The sequence below is a fragment of the Amphiura filiformis genome, chromosome 13 (assembly GCF_039555335.1).
Source record: "Amphiura filiformis chromosome 13, Afil_fr2py, whole genome shotgun sequence".
In the NCBI taxonomy this organism is placed as follows: Eukaryota; Metazoa; Echinodermata; class Ophiuroidea; order Amphilepidida; family Amphiuridae; genus Amphiura; species Amphiura filiformis.
The window spans coordinates 12,883,014-12,905,545 of record NC_092640.1 but is presented as its reverse complement, the minus strand read 5'-3'; the positions used below and the strand labels follow the sequence as shown (position 1 = coordinate 12,905,545).

Here is a 22,532-nt window from a genome sequence, read left to right as displayed (position 1 = left end):
CCTATTGGTCCGATGAGATGCACCTGTTAGTCACTGTCCCAGACAAACGAGAACCTAGACCTATGACTTTGACTCGCGTAGTGAAGCCGACACTGCTTAGCAACGAATTTGACAAGGACGCATACCCGGACGCAAACAAGCAGACATGTTCGCGTCTATGGAACATGTTGCATTTGACGCGGTGATAACGGCGCAGTAATCACGCAAACGAGCGCGTCGAACATGTATGCGATATTTCTCCGCGCCTAGTAACCCCGTCAATCCGTCAATATCACCTTGGATACGGGGCTTCACCTCCCGCTGTGGTAAAGGATGGGCAGTAATAGGTCTAGGTGGTATGTCTATGATCGACCCTATATCTTCATGGGAGAAATCGCCATGGTAGGGTGAATCCACAGCCACGATTGGCCATTTGGTTCAGACCTTTGAAGCTCTTTGAGACGAATAATTAGTCGAGGGACATGACTAAGGCTACTCACAATAGCCATGTAATTGATCTTGGTTGTGCGTGAATAAGCTTGTATACCCCATTGAAGTCAATGGTCATCGACTTTTATACTGCCTAGTGAGTGCAGCTGTACTACACGATGTAGTCCATACAGGACCAACGCAATATAAAATTAGAGTTTTGGTCCGATTTTGAGTTCAAAGCGCACGGCCAATTTTCAAAGCGCATTCTAGCGACCATCATATCTGTTCAACACGTATTTTCAAGTGTATGAGACCACATCTGGTTTCTTGAGAAAAATTCATTTACGGGAGATATTCATCATTTTCTAACCCGGTATCCGAAGATTTTCGTCTGATATCAAAATCGTGCATAGCAATTCACGTGTATCGATCCCGTGTATTCATTTTAGTGTCTCTGCTACACCAAATAATTATTAGCCAGGCGGTGTCGGTGTGCGGGTGGGCTCCTTCCCACCCGTACATGCAAGGGCCATGCAACAGCCGGACTTCGATCTTGGCTAGGCTCAGAAATTGCATTGCAGCTTGGACGCAAGCTTGGGCGTGAAATATCCCCAAAGTCCAATGAACAGGCACTGTGTTTTGTGCATTAAGGCATGGCAAGCTCGTATTTGGTGTATAGGCATATCGATACTCTGAAGTAGGCATGGGCCTAGCCTATGACTATGTCATGTGATGAGAAATTCTGTTGATTAAATTGTATTTTTATGCTTCTTGATTATTCAAGCAGATAGTATATACTTTTCGGCAGCATTTATAGGTAATTTATTTGGATTTAACAGAGAGAAATAAGGAAATATCGTCATGATCATCAACAGAGATTGTATATTTAACAGTGTTTACTTGTATTTATGAATTGTGATGTGATAAGACAAATATGAAAGCAAAATAACAATACAAGTTATAACAAAAGAAGCAAATATAAAACAGAATTGTCAAGTCTCATTTTTACCTGTTAGCCTACTCCTTTCATGTATCACTGATTCAACATGTCTTGGGGGAGAATTCTAGTCTTTGATACTACGCTACCACTTGTATGTTTAGAAGGCTAGTCTTCTCCATCAGTCGTTTACAAAAGTATTAGGGGCAAGCTCGGTCCCGTCATGATGCAGTCATGTCTACAGTAGAATTCATCTCGACCTTTGCAGGACTTAACCCCATTAAAAGCTATTAAACCAAGATAACACTCATTGAAACAGCTCAACTGATTAAATCGGATCTTCTCTGGTTGTGCACAAGTGTCTGTTTTCATGTGCGATATCGCAATAAAGCTGGTATTCATAGCTTCAGTTGGGTAACCGATTATAAAGGAAACGAAAGGAAACAATGGTATGTGTACCTTTGTTCACGAAATGAGACAATGGCGTGCTTTTTGTAAACCAGCATTCTTGAAAATGAGCAACATAATGATTGTTGACTTAACACGGTTTGGAAATAATTTCTTCATATTTTTGGTGTTATCTGTCGTTTACATGTCCTTCCTGAAACACAAAAGTACGACCCTCTCCAAACACCTAAATTAGCTAAAAATTTAGGACATGTTACAAAACTACCGTAAACGTTCGCCTAATGGCGCTATGGAGTTCATGGAAATGAGAGAGCGCCATCCCTGTAAAAGCCGACTATTATCACTGATCATTAAGGGTACGTGTAGTTAAAGGGTGAAACCTATCGACACATACAATTATGAACAAGATCGAACAAACTTGTTCATGATAATGCGGTAATCATTCACCTGATACGTTGTGGCCCAGTGAGCAGAGCATTAGACTATAGTGCGATGATAAAGAGAACTTGTGGAGAAGATTGATGGTTCGAATCTCATGCAGTAATTTCTGACAGATTATGATGTCTGTCAATGTTTTTTTTTCTGATTTGAGGAAATTTTATTATCTATTTTCTTGATTTTATCTTTAACATTGTTTATATAATTTTATTATTTTATCTTGTATGTGTCTTTTTCATGATTCTTTGTTTTATCGTTTCATTTTAGAGTAACTCAATCCATTCAATCAAATGTTGTAATGAACCTATTTGATTGTATAGGCATTTGTTATGTGTGTGAGACGCGCGAGTGTCCTTGCCTATGCATTAGTGGTCACAAGAGGTATATCATTATTATTCGAAAGGGGGGGGTCCCAAATATACGGGGGTCATAAAGTCTTGGAAAGAATAATAGGAGGGGTCATAAAATGTTTTATGACCAAAATGTAGGAGTCACACGATGACAACAGAAAGTGTGTTATTTTATTCAAAAAGACTGATTTCAATACAATTTTGGGGTTTGGGATCATAAAATTATTGTTGCCGAAATAGGGGGTGCGCAATTTTATTGACGCAGACTTTTTGTAAATTTGGGACCCCCCTTCCAAAAAAAAAATGATAGCTCTCTAAGAGGATTCAAAAGATAACCTCTGCCCCAATAATCCCTAGCTATATTTGTTTGAAACTGTTCCACGGAGGATGTATCATAATAGGCTCAGTCTTCAAATGATATAAATAAAATTTGAATGAGTGAACGAACAAAATCATACAACGACCAACTGAATAGAGGCTGTGCATATGACGTATCATCCCGTAAATATGGCGGACTACTCAAATGTATTCAACAAAAGCATGATTGCATCTACCGCGACAGTTCGTCTCACACACATAACAAAATGCACTACGATCAAATAGGTTGATGACAACATTTGATTGAATGGACTGCACTGCGCCATGATTACGGAGAAGAAACCGGTTCAAATCCTTTGTTTGGAGCCAATCGATAAACGCAAGGCCTCTATAGCTATCATTGAATACTGGCTAGGATTCCACAACACAATGAGAACATGTTATAAGGCGCTTTGGAAGGCACACAATACCCCAATGGCTTTCTATATTATGTGCACTCAACAACTATTCAGTATCGAAGCCCGGTATCGAAGTTACGTAATGTTACTATGTCAACGGGATCACGCGCTTAAGTAATGAACCACGATCGAAACAATCAGTACACAAAAAAGGCATACCAAAATAGCGTGATCGTAATGATCGCCATACAAACAGTGCTTGGTTCCGATACCATCACGGAGTTACGTAACTACTTCGTGGTCTGATAGTTATATCAGGGCTATGACACTCTATTCACGTGGTTTCTTTTCCAACGCTAAAAGATTACGAATTTTGGTGGTTTGTAAATGAAAAGTGTCCGCACTATCGATTGATAACTGTTATGAATAATTTATTAGTTTTTCAATGCAATCGCCTCGACCCATTAATACATATTATCTGTATTTATCAAAGTACTTGGAATAGCAATCTGGTGAGTTCACTGAACTACGCCCAAATACTGATGGAGTTTTAATGGCGCTAATCCTCTCCATACACAGATGAACAAATACAATAGGAGAAGGTCAACACATATGACCTCCTATATGACATGTTATATGAGATGTACAACAACCTGAATATCATAAAGATCAGTGTTCGTTTGTGCATATGAACTGCATATTTACAATACTAAATATTACTCGTTATATATTATGTCAAATATTGGTATTATGACAACACGGTATATACATTGTATATAAAACGACTAATAGATCCTACTATCATGGCGTCAGGTCATTGGTTCATCATATCCCGTATGTTTCTTAAAATTCATTCATATTTGAGACAAATTTTTGTGCCCATTTTATAGGCGTACAGGTGGATCCGTTTTTTTTTGTCATTTTCATTTCTTTTTGATGAAAGAATTAAGGTTTTCCACTGCACGGAGGCCACTATGTGATACTAATTTAATGCTATTTGTAAATGAATGCGGATTCCCGGTTGTTGTTTTTCCACAGTGTGACAACTGTCCACCCATCCAGACAACATCATCACATAATAAAACGTCTGTATTTGTACGATGAGTAAATATTAAACTGAACTTTGCCTTGGAACATTGTGTAAGACGGTGTAAGATTTTGTGGGCGCCCTCAACATTATTATCCTCTTTGTATCCGTAAATGACATGGCATAGACTGTGTGAATTCTATGAAGACTACTTATACATGGGGTCATATCCATGGACACAAGTAACGATAATTGACAACACGATACGCGACTGTATTTAGGGAGGCTACCACTAATTAATAATGCCGGGTAGGGCCTACTCCTGGGCGACTCGTGTGGGCAAGGACGCTTAGGACGGTGACCAAATGAGTCTCAAATTTCACCGGGGAGGGGAGGGGCACTCAAGTATGATAATGTAGGCCTATACGCATGTGTGGCCAACTTTTTAAACACCCCCTAAAACGAGTTTTACCCTACCAGCAAATTTAGGATCAATAGGCCTAAGCTAACTTAATACACTAAAGGAAGTTTTGGATGAGAAAACGGACATTTTGATGAGAAACGGCCAAAATGGTGAGAATTTAAATTTTCTCATTCTTTTGGATGAGAAACTTCCTGGTGTGTGTGTCAATCATTATTGTCTTATTAAAATCCGGGACTTTGGTTGACCTGTGCTAGACTCCAGCACATGTTAATGACGCAAAGACAGTTGTGGTAACACCATGGTCGCAGACCTGCAAAAAAGCTCAAAAACAGATAGTAGGCCTAATGAAACCAGTTTTTATTTTCCTTGCTCTAGCGAGTTCACAGAGAAGGTGTTTCTAGTACAATGCAGCGTCGGACTCTAGCTGAGAGCATAGCCTGAGTCCAAACGGACTCCAAGAAGGGCTCTCCATACACAAATGAACAAACACAAAGGAAAGTAGTCTCCTCCGTGACCAGCTTGATTTCGATGGAGCGAAACCAAATTGGCTGCAGAGGAGACGGGTAATTTTGCCATGCAAATGAGGTGAGTGCCCTCTCAAGAATAACTACTCTCTGGTTATATGATCAATGGTCTGATCTACTTGGGTTTGATCCTTTTAAGAAAAGAAAAAATAGCTGATCATTTATAATGCATAAATGAATAAAGTAATGTAGTTACACAATTTGAAACATTGAGGCCGTTCTATTTTTCAAAGGTCATTTAACTGTTAAATGTAGTGGAATATATCACGCATTGATAGGTAGCAGGTGGAGCAAATTTTGTCAGCGGTTTTTGTTGCCGTTTGTTCGCAGTGCCTATTTATCTAAAAAAAATAAGAAAATTAAAATTAAATTAAAACAAATTCACAATATTCGTTCGTAAAATGGGGACAAAATCCAAAAACATTTCTTGGCCCTTCTTCACATAAAAGTGGGGGCAGAAATCAAGATTCGAACCAGAACCATTCACCATTCAAGGCGCACCCTCAACCGACTGAGCTAACGGGTCAGACAATAGAACTAGAAGGGTGTAATTTTGAACTGAAGAATATTTAAAAATATGAAGAAATTACAATGTTATAAAAAGATTTACCAAAATGAGTTAGGTATAACGTATGAATCGATTTACAAATTAAGTCCAATGGCACTTTGAGAAAGAATACCTGAATAAACCCCAAAACATTTGCTGCTCTAGCAACTAACCTAGTGACCTAAAGTATTGGGTCATGTCACGATATTTTTTCTGAGGCATTATGTCCAGGTTGCTCAATTTAACATACACGTATCCTTAATGCTGTTGAGATTTTACAAGGATGGCGCTCTCACATTTCTAAGAATCCAAAAGCGCCATTAGGCGAACGTTTACGGTATATTGTCTAGAATTTTAAAAGAGTACTTTTAATATTGGCTGGTTATTTTTCACACAGCGACGTTAACTAGGCAATGTACTATTACCTATAACATTAACTAAAACACCAAAGTACGAATATTTCCAAACATCTAAATTAGCTAAAAATTTAGGACATGTTAATAAACTATATTTTCTAGAATTTTAGAAGAGTACTTTTAATATTGGCCGGTTATTTTTCACACAGCGACGTTAACTAGTCATATCCCCATACTTTTAACGTAGGGCTATTTGTAGAGGTCACGCGTCAATGGGAAAGAGCACTGTGTATTGTGTATAGGAAAACGGACAGTAACTGCAGTATGTTACACTATGTAACTCAACCTTCTTGAAACCCAATGTTGCTATAGGCCTACTTGATGAAACAGAAACAAATTTCGTTTACGGTATATTGTCTAGAATTTTAAAAGAGTACTTTTAATATTGGCTGGTTATTTTCACACAGCGACGTTAACTAGGCAATGTACTATTACCTATAACATTAACTAAAACACCAAAGTACGAATATTTCCAAACATCTAAATTAGCTAAAAATTTAGGACATGTTAAAAAACTATATTTTCTAGAATTTTAGAAGAGTACTTTTAATATTGGCCGGTTATTTTTCACACAGCGACGTTAACTAGTCATATCCCCATACTTTTAACGTAGGGCTATTTGTAGAGGTCACGCGTCAATGGGAAAGAGCACTGTGTATTGTGTATAGGAAAACGGACAGTAACTGCAGTATGTTACACTATGTAACTCAACCTTCTTGAAACCCAATGTTGCTATAGGCCTACTTGATGAAACAGAAACAAATTTAAAAGAAAGAACGAACGAAAGAAAGAAAGAAACCCACATACATGCGTGCAAAAGTGGAACAAATTCGCACGATGACCGCAAAAATGGGCACTTTTTAGTTTGACCAAATATGAGGTTAATTTTGTCAGAAACCCCCACGTAGGCCTAGGCCTATACAGGTGTAAACTTGGGGGTGATTGTTGTATGGACCATTGCCCTTATCAAAATATTGGGTGATTTATCCACCATCCCACCACCGGAATTTACGCCTATGTAACTCAACCTTCTTGAAACCCAATGTTGCTATAGGCGTACTTGATGAAACAGAAACAAATTTAAAAGAAAGAACGAACGAAAGAAAGAATGAAACCCGCATACATGCATCAACATGGAGGTGATTGTATAGACCATGCCCCTTACCAAAATATTGGGGGAATTTATTCCCCACTCCGGGATTTACGCCTAAGTAAAGAAGAAGGAAGGAAAGAAAGAAAGAAAGAAAGAAAGAAAGAAAGAAAGAAAAAAAAAGAAAAAGAAAAAAAAAAGAAAGTAAGAAAGAGCTGGAGAGAGAGAGACAGAAAGAAAGAAAGAAAAATTACGCAAAAGAATAAAGGAAATCGATTCCAACAGTGGAGGCAACAAATGGTACCACATCACTGACCGCGTAATAATTGAGCTGTTAAATTGATACCAATTGCCATGATTACCATTTCCATCGTTTATATACTAACCGCTCCCGTTTACTAACCGCTCCCGTTTACTCATCTAGCTGGGGCCCGCGCGAAGCGCGGGTACCCGCTAGTTAGTATTAAAGGGACCATTGAAAGAAAATATGATTTGGTATCAAAATAAAGCCCATAAAATATAGAATCAATATCTAAAACAATTGAAGAACTAACTATTTTAGAAATAAAAATACAATGAAAACAACGTACTCGATTTACCCCCTTCCGACGCTACATCGCGCGTCAATTATCAAAAGTAGAAAATTGGGCGCTTTCCTGATGACGTCATTGTGGTTACGCGTTTTGTGTTGCGTTGACATTTTTGCCGGGATAATTTGACAACAGCGATCGCGATCTAAATATCAGATGCAATAATCATGGTAATACAACCACTTATAATTATTTAAAGGTCAAGTAAAAACAAAATTCCAGTTGATTGTCCACATGTTATCAAAAAGAGGAAGCGGAGGGCCTTTTTATTTATCATTTATTAGTTATTTTTACAATGCAAATGGATCATTTAGGCCTATGTATTCCCGGTATGTATTATTCCCGGACATTATTACTAGTTGTGTAATTTGTAGAGGAGGATGATAGGATCGAGGCTCTTGTTATTTGATGGTTCTCTGAGAAGATGATTAAAACAAAGCCTCTAAATTGAAATGCTTATTGGACAGAAGCAAATCTAAACTATTGATAATATTATTAACTTTTAAAACATTTAAAAAAAGAAGGTTTTCCCTTATAATAAAGAAAATACCATTGAACATTTCAGACTCCCTCAATTACAATGCCATGCGAAAGGAAGCGGGCGGGGACGATCAATTGTTTTTTTAAAATCATCATCAAGCATGCAGCTTCCTATTTTACTTATTCATAAATTCAACCCCCCGGTCAACATGACCAAGATATGATGACTTTATGTAGGCCCTACATGGCATATATAAAACTATAAAACTAATTTTGAGTATGCCTATATAGGCCTATGATAAAGTGACGATGTTGAGGGGAATATCGCCAAGATTTGTCGCAATACATAAATTGCCGATGATGTGCCGGCGCGAGCACCTCCCATGGGTATTATTATTATAGGCCTATGTATTTTTTTCCGTAGGACCTACCTTAAAAAATATTCAAGAGATGATTATTTTTTCCAAAACCTGACAATTGGTATAAAAAAAAGCTTTTTCTTCCATAAGTTAACTTTCAAAAGTGCTTATTTTCATACCCCAAACAATGCAAAGTAGGCCTAGGCCCTTTTATTTTGCAAATTTATTCCCCTGTAGGCCTACCATGTGTTATACGGGAGACTTGCCAATATTATTTGAGCCGTTGGTACTGGGGCAGTAGCTGAACGACAGATGAAGAAGTTGGTTCAGAAGAACATGACATGCAAGCTGTTCTTAAAATAAATTACGAGGAGCGCCTACAAACATACATAGGTCTTCAAAAAGCCTATTATGCTACAAACATCAAATGGGAAATATTATAGGCCTACACTTATTTTAATCCATGGATGGTTAGGACCGGGGTAGGCCTAGGCTATGCGAAATTGATGTCAGTCATCAGTGGCGTACCGTGGCCGCCCCAACCCCGGGGGGCTGAAGAAGAAACAATTTTGCCGCCCCTTCCTTAACAGCCCGAAAAGGTTGACCCAATTTTTTTCACGGTCGTTTGAAAAGTGAAGAGCAAAAAAAAAAAAAAAAAAAAAAAGGAATTTAGGCGCTACCGCCCTAAAAGCAACATTTTTTCAAAATTTTTAAGCTTTTTCAATTTTTGCGCCCTTTTTCTTTCCTAATTCGTTTTGCTGCCCCTTCGTTTTGCCGCCGCCCCTGTTTTGGCCGCCCCTTCTTCTTCCGCCGCCCCTTCGTTTTTGCCGCCCCTACTTTGACCCCGGGGCTGGCGCCCCAAAGCCCCAAAAAAAAAAATACGCGCATGGTCATTTCTAAAAACGAAATTCAGCCAGGCGCGCTGTATTTTACAAGATTTACCCAATCAACATAAACTTTGTAACTGTAGGCCTACCTTTGATAAAACGCTCGGACACTTTGCACTTTCAAGTATCAGTGGGAGTTGAGATTGGATTAGGCCTATAAGCATTTCCATAACGTAAACTAAAGGCTGACAGTAGGCCTAAATATTGTTCATATGATTGTTTGGAGTGGCCTTTATATGTTCCTCTCGTGGTTCTTTATCTTCAAATTTGTTTCTCATTTTTCATAGGCTTTTTCGGCTTTTATATAATAACGCCTTTTCCCAGATCTCGGAGGGTTCAAAGCGCTGTAATTTCGCTGCCATGGTAGGCCTACAATCAGATCGCATCATCTAGGCTGGATGCTGCCGAACCTGTCGCAAATCTAGCCGCACTTCGATTGTAACATCCACCAATTATCTTTTCAGCTCCCCAAATTTCATTGGGTGAAGGAAGTTTTGATAACCAAACAACTAATCACCGATTTTTGAGAAGCAGGAGGAAACTGGAGATCCCGAAGACAACCTGCGGGATCGAGATAAACCAAGTTCACATGAGTCTTTGGGCCGCGCGCCAGGGGCTTGAAGTTGAACCCGGGACCTCAGTAGTGGTGCAAGGCGAGGAAACAACTGCACCAACTCGCTCTCCAGAGCCTGACTTTTGTTTTGAACCTGGTCCCATAAGTGTGCCTCTACACGGAGCGATTTTTTTACAATAGATTTTTCAATTATTTTAGACTTTGGAATGATTGATGAATTTTTCATACATAGGCCTATAAATAAGTTTATTAGAGAACAAGGACAACTTCCAAGTCTTTTTGTGGTAGGGCCTACTCTAGGCGGGATTTATCCCTCAGAATTTCAAAAAAAAAAAAAAAAGTGCGTCATCGTTTCCTCGAGCACTGTTGGAAAAGACCGAAAACTGCAGACAATGCTGATTTTACACTGAAAAAAACCACTCTCCCTCATTAATTCATGAAAATCCTCTGGACGAGAAGCAAAATATTAATTTTATACGGCCTAACCTAGGCTGCACGCTCGGGAGGTAGGCTAATTAGGCCTAAAGAAATTAAGTCGCATGTCATATCCTCACCAGGTATTTCAGAGGAAATATAAGTAAAGAGTTGATATATGTCTCAGTCAAAACAAATGATACTCTCTTGCAAACGCCGAGCAGCTAGCACTGACAGCTTTGACTTTGTCAATATGAAGGCCTAGGCCTAACTTACTTACCGTATGTTTCCCCGTTGGCCAATTTAGCTAGAATTTATATATAGGCCTATCATAGAAGTCATTGTAGCTTTGTAATTTATATTATAATATCCTTTTTAATAAAAAATTATACTTGTTAGGCCTAAAAGGCACATAAAAGTTCATTGCTGTAAACACGTTAATGCGTTGGTTTGGACCAAGTCTGGACTATGCAGTGTTGCCATGCAGCGGAAAGGATAACCACTTTGACGTCACAGGGGTTGCCACGTGTCTCTGCACATATGAATTGGGCGGAACGACGCGACATTGGGCGCTTTGTCTTTATTTGCTGATTTGGGGGATAAAATAAAGGAAAATTGCGTTTATCATTTTAGAAATGGATTCTATATGTTATTAGCTTTATTTTGATGCCAAATATGTTTTTCTTTCAATGGTCCTTTTAATGGTAGCACACAGCCTTCTACACATGTCAGCGCTGAACGCATGGTACCATGTATTGTTAATGGCATCGTCGGGTCTAGTATCACTACGAAACAGTTCAATTGAAATTACATCAGGTTCGTGTGTCGTTTTTAAATTTTTGCATGTATGAAGATAACATATTCAGATCAATATTAATTGTGATATTTTGGCCTAAATACATTTGTTTAGCAAGATACGGCTTTCGAAAGGAGTGGATACGTGCAGTTAGCCTATACCGATGTGTGTCTGATTTTTACGTAGTCAATTTACAATGGGAGATGTCCGAAAACTTATTTTAATGATCTCAGGTGGTTTGTTACCGTGGTAACATGGCAAAGAAGATCAAATTCCATAGAGCCGTATTGACCTTGACCTATTTTGTGTTGTTACTATGTTACAAAACATCCAAAACAATGCAACTTTTCTCATTTTGATTTATTTTTGCCAAAGGAACAATTTGAGACCAGTTGGATTAAAATTGGAGCATATTTCCATTGTAAACGATTGTGGACCCAAAATTTGACCTTTGACCTTTTTGCCTAGAACTTAAGAACTGTACGTCGGGGACTGGTCAAACTATAATTTTTCTGTATCCTTATGATGAGAGCAAGACATTGGTATAGTTTTAAAAAAAGTGTAAAATATTGTCATACTGGTAGAAAATGTCGCGTAAAAATGTTAATTAATAACAAAATTATTGCTTCTCTGAAATAATAATCAACTTACCCTCGCATCATCCGCATTAGCTACTTGTCTCGCTTGCACCAAAAATGTGCAGAATAAAAGGCTGACCAGCACCCCTAAAATGTTAACTCCATGCATTCTTTAAGATCCTCACTTGATCAGAAAGACGGCTGCAAACTTCTTGTTCCAAGTTGTTCCGATTCGTCTTCAAGATTGGTTAATCAGTTATTCCTTCAGTATGTACTACTTATCCGAAGAACGATTTCTCTGTTCTGATAAATCTAGAACAATGTGTTACAGCTTTGTCGACTAGAATAATGTTCTCAAACTGAAGTCAAGCTTCAAATGTATACTTTTCCACACCTCCGCGTGGTGGCACCATAGAATATGGTTATACTCGGAGTGACTATGCAAAATAACCATTAGTTTACCATGTTTACCAGTATTTCCATGCTTGGATGCACTTGGCACAGCTTCAAAAATTCAGTTAATTGTTGATATGTTCTGGAAGTTGAACTTAAAATGTAGAATAAAATAAAACACCCTGTCTTTCAAGTTTCATGCATGGTTTCTCAGGGACAAAATTATCGCTTAAAATAATTTGGCACATACACAGTTTAATTTTTCTAAATATTCCATGAATTTGAATTGGACTTGCCAAAGTACTTTTAAAAGTAAGTTTTATCAGGCATCAAACATTTTGGTGAATATTTTTGTTCCAAAAACTAGATATAAGTTATTGATTGCTTCTAAATTCCGTATAGTCAAATAAACAGTAAATGTCATTCAAATTGATTGATTGTAAAGTAATATGATTGTAAACAAGCCATAGGCCTTGCAGTTCATCTAATATGTGAGAATATGATTTTTCTATTTGGTAAGATTCACAAAATCAAACTTATTGCAATAACATGTCACGATCTCTTTAAAGCCACATTTGTGATGCGATCAAGCAAAATCAGTCGGAACTCGGAAATATTGATTTTGAGATAGGCTATAGCCATACAAAGGAAGTATTTCCTTTTGTTTCTTATTGTTTTAGAAGCTCATTGATTGCTCATATCTTTGGAACTGGCTGTTCAATTTCAATGGGGTTTTCTGCAAAATCCAGCTTTGTAAATGTTTCTTACTATCCTATAAGAAACTAAAAATTTATTATTGCCGAGTTCCGACTGATTTTGCTTGATCGCATCACATTTGTACACAATATTGTTTCCTAACTCAGGCTAACTGCTCTGAAAGTTTAATTGATCAATAAACAGTAAACACAAATAGTTCCATTTGATAATAATACCTATAGTTTAGGAGCTAACTCATCCGGGCCTTGATTGATTTCAACACCCATGTCTACCAATATTTGATTTGAAGAGTTAGGATAGACCCTCTGGATCACTGCTAGTGGCCGGGGTAGTGGACTTAAATTGTAGAGTACGTTTTTCGCTAGAGGTCACGAAAGGTCACACAGGGGTAAAAAATTGAAAATGCTTTGATCTTGTTGAAAGATATATCAAATCATGTCTGATGACCAGGATTGCACAAAATTGTGAAATCCTATAAAGGGCTATTGGACCTTTATTTCATCTGTACTGATTTGGCAAGTTGTCCGAGTCACATCAGTGTCCTAACCTGTTGACCACACAGCTGAACTGCAAGCTCACGCACACTTGAATTTTTTTGCCATGGGAGGTGGAGTAAAATGGACGCAACTTTAAAACTATTAGGAGTAGAACCCCCGGTGTTTTTTATTTTATTTCTTATTCTCAGCATGTCTGGGAGTTCATTTAGACATTTTTTTACTAGATTCAAATTTTGAATGGGTGTTTTAGATCACATTTACGTTATGAGTCCCTCCCCCTAATCCGCCTCCCCCTAATCCATAACCACATTTTATGTATTAAAACCGTCATCAAAAAATCATTAAAAATTATTTTCAAACAGGATATTACATGAGTGAAGGAATACTCATTAGACAGTGTTATGCTGCACATCAAAATGTAACAAACCACCTTTTTGGGTACCCCACCAGTAGCCTACAGTGGCGCAGAACCATGACCAAATAGTATTCACAAGTGCCACCGGCCTCAGGTCAATAGTTCGGGTCAGGTATTAACCTGCATGGAGCACAACCGCCTTCTCTTTTGATGTTCACTGATGTATGATGGTTTGAACTTCAACAAAATATGTAATGCGATTCACAATAAGTTTGTCATAAGTATGTGTATTCAGTGTACACATATTATGCACGCACCCGATGCGTGATACACACATAAGTGACAAAGTTCTGTAAAGAAATTCTCGCTATTCACAATAAGGCGCCGCCAGCGGATTTTTGCGATGTAATCGTGATGTATCATGGGGGAAGGTCGTCATCCAAGTCCGCGCAATACGAATATTACCATGCTATTACATAGGAACACGTGACAATATTTTTTAGTTTGTCAAAATAAAGGTGTTACACGCGAATCGATACTCAATTAATACTTAATAATGTGATTTGAAATGTGCACAATTAATTTTTTCTCTATCGATTTGCGTGTAATACAGTTATATTGACAAACTAAAAAATATTGTCACGTGTTCCTATGTAATAGCATGGTAATCGTATTGCGCGGACTTGGATGTCGACCTTTTCCCATGATACATCACGATTACATCGCAAACCGCTGGCGGCGCCCTTATTGTGAATAGCGAGAATTGTGTTTCATTTTGCCATGCAATAGTGCAACAAGGAAAGTTGAGAAAGCACCCCGCACACCGACATCGCCTGGCTAATAATTATTTGGTGCAACAGAGACATTAAAATGAATACACGGGATCGATACACGTGAATTGCTATGCACGATTTTGATATCAGACGAAAATCTTCGGATACTGGGTTAGAAAATGATGAATATCTCCCGCACAGTGTCATCGACCCTATATCTTCATGGCAGAAATCGCCATGGTAGGTTGAATCCACAGCACGATTGGCCATTTGGTTCAGACCTTTGAAGCTCTTTGAGACGAATAATTAGTCGAGGGACATGACTAAGGCTACTCACAATAGCCGGGTAATTGATCTTGGTTGTGCGTGAATAAGCTTGTATACCCCATTGAGGTCAATGGTCGTCGACTTTTATACTGCCTAGTAGTGAGTGCAGCTGTACTACACGCTGTAGTCCATACAGGACCAACGCAATATAAAATTAGAATTTTGGTCAGATTTTGAGTTCAAGACGCATGGCCGTTTGTCAAAGCGCAAACTAACGACTTTCATATCTGTTCAACACGTATTTTCAAGTGTATGAGACCACATCTGGTTTCTTGAGAAAAAATCATTTACGGAGATATTCATCATTTTCTAACCCGGTATCCGAAGATTTTCGTCTGATATCAAAATCGTGCATAGCAATTCACGTGTATCGATCCCGTGTATTCATTTTAGTGTCTCTGATGCACCAAATAATTATTAGCCAGGCGATGTCGGTGTGTCCCGTAAATGAATTTTTCTCAAGAAACCAGATGTGGTCTCATACACTTGAAAATACGTGTTGAACAGATATTATAGTCGTTAGCGTGCGCTTTGAAAATTGGCCGTGCGCTTTGAACTCAAAATTTGACCAAAACTCTCAATTTTGTATATTGCGTTGGTCCTGTAGGCCTATGGACTACACAGCGCGCAGCAGGCTATAGCGGCACTTTATCACTCAAGTGGAGACAGTATACGGTATTAACCATTGACCGCAATGTCGTATACAAGCTTGCTCACACAGCGAGAAATCAATTACCCCGTCTATTGTCATAGCCTTAGTCAGGTCACTTCGCTAATAATATGCATCTCATAAGGTCCGAATAAAATAGCCATGTGTGGCTGTGGATTCAACCTACCATGGCGATTTCTACTATGAAGATATCGGGGCGATGTCACTGTGCCCCGGGGAAAGCACAAAATGTTGTATGAAATGAATGAGTAAAAGGTCGCGTGGAACATAACTGAAGTGCTTTTTTTAAACAACTATTTTATTATTGCTGCATAACAGATAACAAATAAATATATGAAATCGTGTGGAGTTTATTAACATTTTTTGTGTGTAGTTCCAATGTTGCTCTTAGCAATGAATTCAATCGCTCATTATTTTAGCCATAAAGTGTCTAACACCATTGATGAGACGGTAAGTGTTTTATCTAGTTCAAATGAATTGATGGTTTGTAATATTTCTGATTCTATGAACATGGTGGAGGATGCTTCATCTGAAAGTGAATGTCAAATTGCCAATGGCATGCCGAATATAATGGTTTGTGCAATATTTCTTGTGAAAATTATGAGTTACTGTGTTTAGGTTTTAGAGAGTTTTGCTAATGTGAGTGAGGATGAGGTTAGAAAAATAATTTCTAAACTTCCCAACAAGACCAGTCCTCTTGATCAAATCCCCACTTGGTTATTGAAATGTTGTGTTGATACATTGCTGCCAATCATCACGTCCATTATCAACAATTCTTTCAGAGTTGGTTCATTTCCCCTTTTTCTTCGTCAAGCAGTTATCACACCTTTGATTAAAAATCCATTCTCAATCCAGATTTATTTTAAAATAACCGTCCTGTTTCCAACCCCCGGGTTCCAACCTCCCTACTCTGGGTAAAATCGTAGAGTTCCCGGCTGTTTCTAGATTCAATAATCATCTCTAGGACAACAATCTCACTGAAACATATCAGCCAGCCTAGAAAGTTTCTCATAGCACAGAAACAGCTCTTCTTAGGGTGAAAAATGACATGTTGCAATAATCATACTGCAGTTACTGTCCGTTTTCCTATACACAATACACAGTGCTCTCACCATTGACGCGTGACCCCTACAAATGATGTATGTTGGAAGAATGGGCACTTGACTAGTTAACATCACTGTGTGAAAAATAACCAGCCAATATTTTATTTATTCTCCAAAACTTCTAGCAAATATATTTCTCTAACATGACCTAAAATTACAGCTAGGTTAGATGTTCAGAAATGGTCGTACTTTTGTAAAATATGAGTGAGGGCAAGGCATAGCTAGCCAACTCCCCGTGTTATTTGAATGGAGATTTGACCGAAAATATTGGTATCGGACCGCTCACTTCTGAAGGATGCCACAAAACAACCGGTAAAAGCTACATTTAAATTATTCTAAATAGGTTCTAGAAAATAAAGTTTTGTAACATGTCCTAAATTTTTAGCTAATTTAGGTGTTTGGAGAGGGTCGTACTTTTGTGTTTTAGGAAGGACATGTAAACGACAGATAACACCAAAAATATGAAGAAATTATTTCTAAACCGTGTTAAGTCAAAAATCATTATGTTGCTCATTTTCAAGAATGCTGGTTTACAAAAAGCACGACATTGTCTGATTTCGTGAACAAAGCCACACATAACATTGTTTCCTTTCGTTTCCTTTGTAATCGGTTACCCAACTGAAGCTATGAATACCAGCTTTATTGCGATATCGCACATGAAAACAGTCACTTGTGCACAACCAGAGAAGATCCGATTTAATCAGTTGAGCTGTTTCAATGAGTGTTATCTTGGTTTAATAGCTTTTAATGGGGTTAAGTCCTGCAAAGGTCGAGATGAATTCTACTGTAGACATGACTGCATCATGGTAGGTCCTTTTGGATCTTTCCTCTGCATTGCATTGCATGATTGCGTTGCATATGACATCTTCTGAGCTAGCTGTTCCATGAATAAGCATAATATCTTAAATAAGTTATTGCCGGTGTGGTGTCGTTCCAGTTATATACATTATGGGACCATATACATGTATATTCGACCATGGTCATTCCAATATAAAAGTATAGGATCACAAAATGCGATAGTGTGTAAGAGACTGCCACTCGGACATAGGCATAGATCCCGGGGGATAGGGTGGGGTGGGGATCCCCCAATATTTTGCCACGGGGTGGTCCATACAATCATCTCCCCAATGTTGACGCCTTGTACGTGGGTTTCTAACCAAATTAACCTCATATTTGGCCATTCCACTTTTGCACCATATTTCAACAGTTTAGCTTCAAAATGGTAAAAATTTGCTCGAGCCCCAATCACACCATTTAAATTATAATTTCTCGAGCTTGCATCGTTTATTCCGATCCTCGCATATATTAATTTGTGCATTTGGCGCCCAATTGGACGGTTTTTTTAATTTTAGGTGCTATGATAATGATACTTATATCATTTAAAGCTGATACCAAGGGGTATAAGTTTTCGTTTTGTGAATCATGGGGGAAGGGGGGTTAGGTGTGGTCACGGGCATAGATATTCGTGTTTGGTCAAACACAACTGTGGTTTCTAGTTCTTTCTCCCCTTCTTTCTTTCTCTCTTTCTTTCTTACCTCCTTTCTTTCGTTTTTCTTTCTTTCTATCATAGGCCTACTTTCATTATTCCTTTCCTTTTCAGTTCTTTTTCTTTTCTTTATTTCTTTCTTCTCTTTTCATTTTCCTTCCTTGCTTTTTTCCTTTCTTTCATTCTTTCTTTCTTCCAGCCTTTCTTTCTCTCCTTCTTTCTTTCTTTCTTCCTCTTTTTTCTTTCTTTTTTTCTTTCTTTCTTTCTTATTTTCTTTCTTTCTTTCATAGGCCTACTTTCATTCTTTCATTTCCTTTTTCCTTTCTTTATTTCTTTCTTCTCATTTCTTTTTCCTTCCTTTCTTTCTTTCCTCCTTTCTTTTTTTTTTTCTTTCTATTTTCTCTTTCTTGTTCATTCTTTTCTTTCTTCCTTTATTATCATCAGTCTCTCTTCCTCTTTCTTTGCATTTCATTTAATATCTAGAGTTTGTCTGCGACTGCTTTCGCTCGCGCTGCTTTAATTTGCGTGTTGCGCCATTTCTAGTACGCACCTTTTAACATCGCGTTTCTCATTTTTATTTTCCGCGCTCGCAGACATTCTCTATTTTGCTCACTTTGATAAAGTACTTTTGTACGAAACGTCAGTGTATAATTTTATATTAAAACATCGTTGAACAACACCACTTTGTTCAATTACTTTTCATTATTTGGTGGCATGGTGGTGATTTGAGGATGTCACCAATGAAAAGAGCGGCCTCACATTACCCATTATGGATTTATCTCAAAATGTCCAAATTTCAAGTTATTGTCAATTCATTTTAAGCCAGTGGTAACCAGTATTTCAAAAAAGGGTGTAGCTTTGAATTGATGTGATGGGATTCAATTTTATTCAAAATCTATGCCAACCAACAGATCGTCCTACGGTTTCACGATTTAAATTACTATAGGCCTATGGCCCTAGATTGCCGAGAAGGATTGAAATGTTCCAAAGGTTAATGAACGAGAATGAAAAGAACAGATTAACTTTATCATGTTTGTCTCCCTATGCATGAGTGCGTATATTTATGGCCTTTACAATATTTCCTTATGTTCTTGTTAGGTATGGGGTATTATTAAAATAAAAAATAGTTATATTAAATGAAATCCTGGCATAAATAAATCGTCTTCATTCAATTGTGCTCTCTCTAAAGTAAGTAGAAATAGCTTGTACACTTTCAACATGGGAACACGTTTTGACTTATCTATAATTAGTAAAAAGATGTAGCTCAGCGGCCAGCCAACAAAAAGAAAATGTCTATAGTAGGCCCTTAGCTGGCCCTATACGTGAAACAAGATTTTCTCTCTGAATTGGCCGTATTTTACGTGTAAGAAAATCAATCGCATTATCGTGTTCACTCAAAAATTTAGAAAATAAATGGGCACTTCTGGGTTGGGTATCTATAGATTGATTAGATTCTATACAATTTAAGTATGATATATTTTCGATGGTAAATATATTTCACTTTCAAAGTTTGTAGTTTTCATAATTGCAATTTCTGAATATGATATAAAAAGCGGTAATAAGTCTATAAATGTAAGAGTATCGGATCATTTTGAATGTTAATAAATGCGAAACGCCGTCGGTAGACACCAGCAATATCAGGGATTGCCGCGATTCTTGCAGTAGCTTTTATGAATAGAATACAATAGTGGATACAATAGCGGATACAATAGCGGAACAATAGAGCTCTAATACGGGCAAATAAACCTCGTCGCGTTTTGCTAAATTATCTATGCCCGTGCAACGGGGCATAGATATTGTATTTGTTGTGTTTAGTCTTCGACTTCTTATCTATGCCCGTGCAACGGGGCATAGATATTGTATTCGTCGTGTTTAGTTTTCTCCGTTTTCTTCTCAAGACCAGTCCTTTGCACTCCTCTTGCTCAAGAACTAAAGTAGCCTCGGGGCCCATACTTGGTATAATGATGGCCCATGACCCCTAAAAATTTCGTAGGGTAGTCTCGACCCCAGAGGTCAAAGGTCATGGGCTACAGGGGGCAATATGTGTAATTGGTCTCCCATCCACTCAGGAGGCCATGACCAACGAAATGTTCAATGTGTATGAGGGCAGCAGTGGTCTCCCATCCACTCAGCAGGCCATGACCAACGAAATGTTCAATGTGTATGAGGGCAGCAGTGGTCTCCCATCCACTCAAGAGGCCACGACCAACGAAATGTTCAATGTTCATGCAATGCAAAATAGCGGCAAATGGTTGAATTCATACTGTTTTTAATAACGTTTCGGATATAAAGAAGCTGTTTTGAACGATGGCAGTGGATTGAAGTATGTTTTGTACTTGTTTATTTGTATACTTGATGCTTCACTGTTTGCCGGGCCGTTTTGCACCCGTATACTTTTTACCAGTGAACTTCTGATATGGCATGCATGCATGTATTGATAAAAATATCGTCGGATGGCGATATCGTGATATGTTTTGGATGCGATATGCGAAAGACTGACGATGTCCAAGCCTAGCCCCTCCCGACAATCCAGCGACCGGGGTTCAATCCCCGCTGAGTCCTGATTTTTTCTCTTTCAATATTTTCATATGCCAGTTTGCTCGAGCCCCAATCACGCCATTTAAATTATAATTTCTCGAGCTTGCATTGTTTATTTCCGATCCTCGCATATATTAATTTGTGTTTCGCATTGTCTTACGCCCTGCTAGGGTGAAGCATATAGGCCGCCTCCTTCTTCATTATTTAATATATAATTGGCCGCTGAGACACAATGAGAGAGTTATCATGGGGACTTAAGTTGAGATTGCCCGAGTACCGACTGTGAACTCAGGTAGCATAGTGGTAAAGCTCTGGACCGGTAATCGAGCGACCGGGTAATCCCCGCTGAGTCCTGATTTTTTCTCTTTCAATATTTTCATATGCCAGTTTGCTCGAGCCCCAATCACACCATTTAAATTATAATTTCTCGAGCTTGCATCGTTTATTTCCGATCCTCGCATATATTAATTTGTGCATTTTTTTTTAAATTTTAGGTGCTATGATAATGATACTTATATCATTTAAAGCTGATACCAAGGGGTATAAGTTTTCGTTTTGTGAATAGGGGAAAGGGGGTTAGGTGTGGTCACGGGCATAGATATTCGTGTTTGGTCAAACACAACTGTGGTTTCTAGTTCGCCTTCTCCTTCTCCTTCTCCTTCATCTTCTTAAGACCACGCCTTTGCACTCCTCTAGCTCAGGAACTAAAGTAGCCTCGGGGCCCATACTTGGTATAGTGATGGCCCATGGCCCCAGGAAATTTCGTAGGGTAGTCTCGACCCCAGAGGTCAAAGGTCACAGGCTACAGGGGCCAATATGTGAAAAATTTCAAACAGCTCTTGCTCGAAAACTACAGCGCCCTCAGGGTTTATACTTAGTACAATGATGGCCCGTGACCCCTAGAAGTAACCAATGGTAGCCACGACCCCAGAGGGCGAAGGTCATAGGCTACAGGAAGCAATGTGTGTAAACTTTTAAAACAGCTTTAGCTGAAGAACTATAGCGCCCTCAGGGTTCATACTTGGTACAATGATGACCCATGACCCTTAGATATTTTCTGCAGTAACATCGATCCCAGAGGTCAAAGGCCATGGGCTACAGGGGGCAATATGTGTAAAATTTCAAACAGCTCTAGCTCAGGAACTACAGCGCTCTCATGGTTCATACTTGGTACGATGATGACCCATGACCCTAGATGTATTCTATGTTAGCCGCATCCCCAGAGGTCAAAGTCTAAAGGCTTTAAAAAGCAAACTAGGTACGACATTTTAACACAGTTTAGCGCAATAGGTAGTATTTTGTTAACTACCTGTGTTTGCAATGATAAAGGGTTCATACCACTAAATCCGCGTGTGAAGCGGTTTCCGGTAAAAGTTTATCACGACTATAGTCCCAACTTTGCATAAAAAATGTGCAAAATCGGTACAATATTAACAATTTTAGTGTTGCAAATCGTGTTTTGCTAGAACTTGTGAATGTGATCTCTACTAATTTGAACAGAAAACGCGAAAATTTGAGTGATGTTTACGATGATGAGCGCATGAACACACGAGGTCAAAACGCGGTTAGCAGTCAGACGTAAACACGGGAAAATCGGGTCTTTTTATATAGCGCTATTTTTCTCAAAAAGTAGACCTAAAATATGGTGTCATTTTCAGATATGTTATGCAGAATTTTGTTTTGATTAAAATGATATCAAATATATAT

The 22,532-nt window shown here is 38.4% G+C and overlaps 1 long non-coding RNA gene across 1 annotated transcript in view; it reads right to left on the bottom strand.

Moving 5' to 3' along the window:
* Positions 1-12,363, bottom strand: part of LOC140167202 (uncharacterized) — a 41,886-nt gene extending 29,523 nt beyond the window's left edge. Inside the window, exon 1 of the long non-coding RNA XR_011860996.1 lies at positions 12,040-12,363. This is a non-coding gene — a long non-coding RNA (uncharacterized lncRNA). The remainder of the gene's footprint in view (positions 1-12,039) is intronic.
* Positions 12,364-22,532: the final 10,169 nt, after the last annotated feature.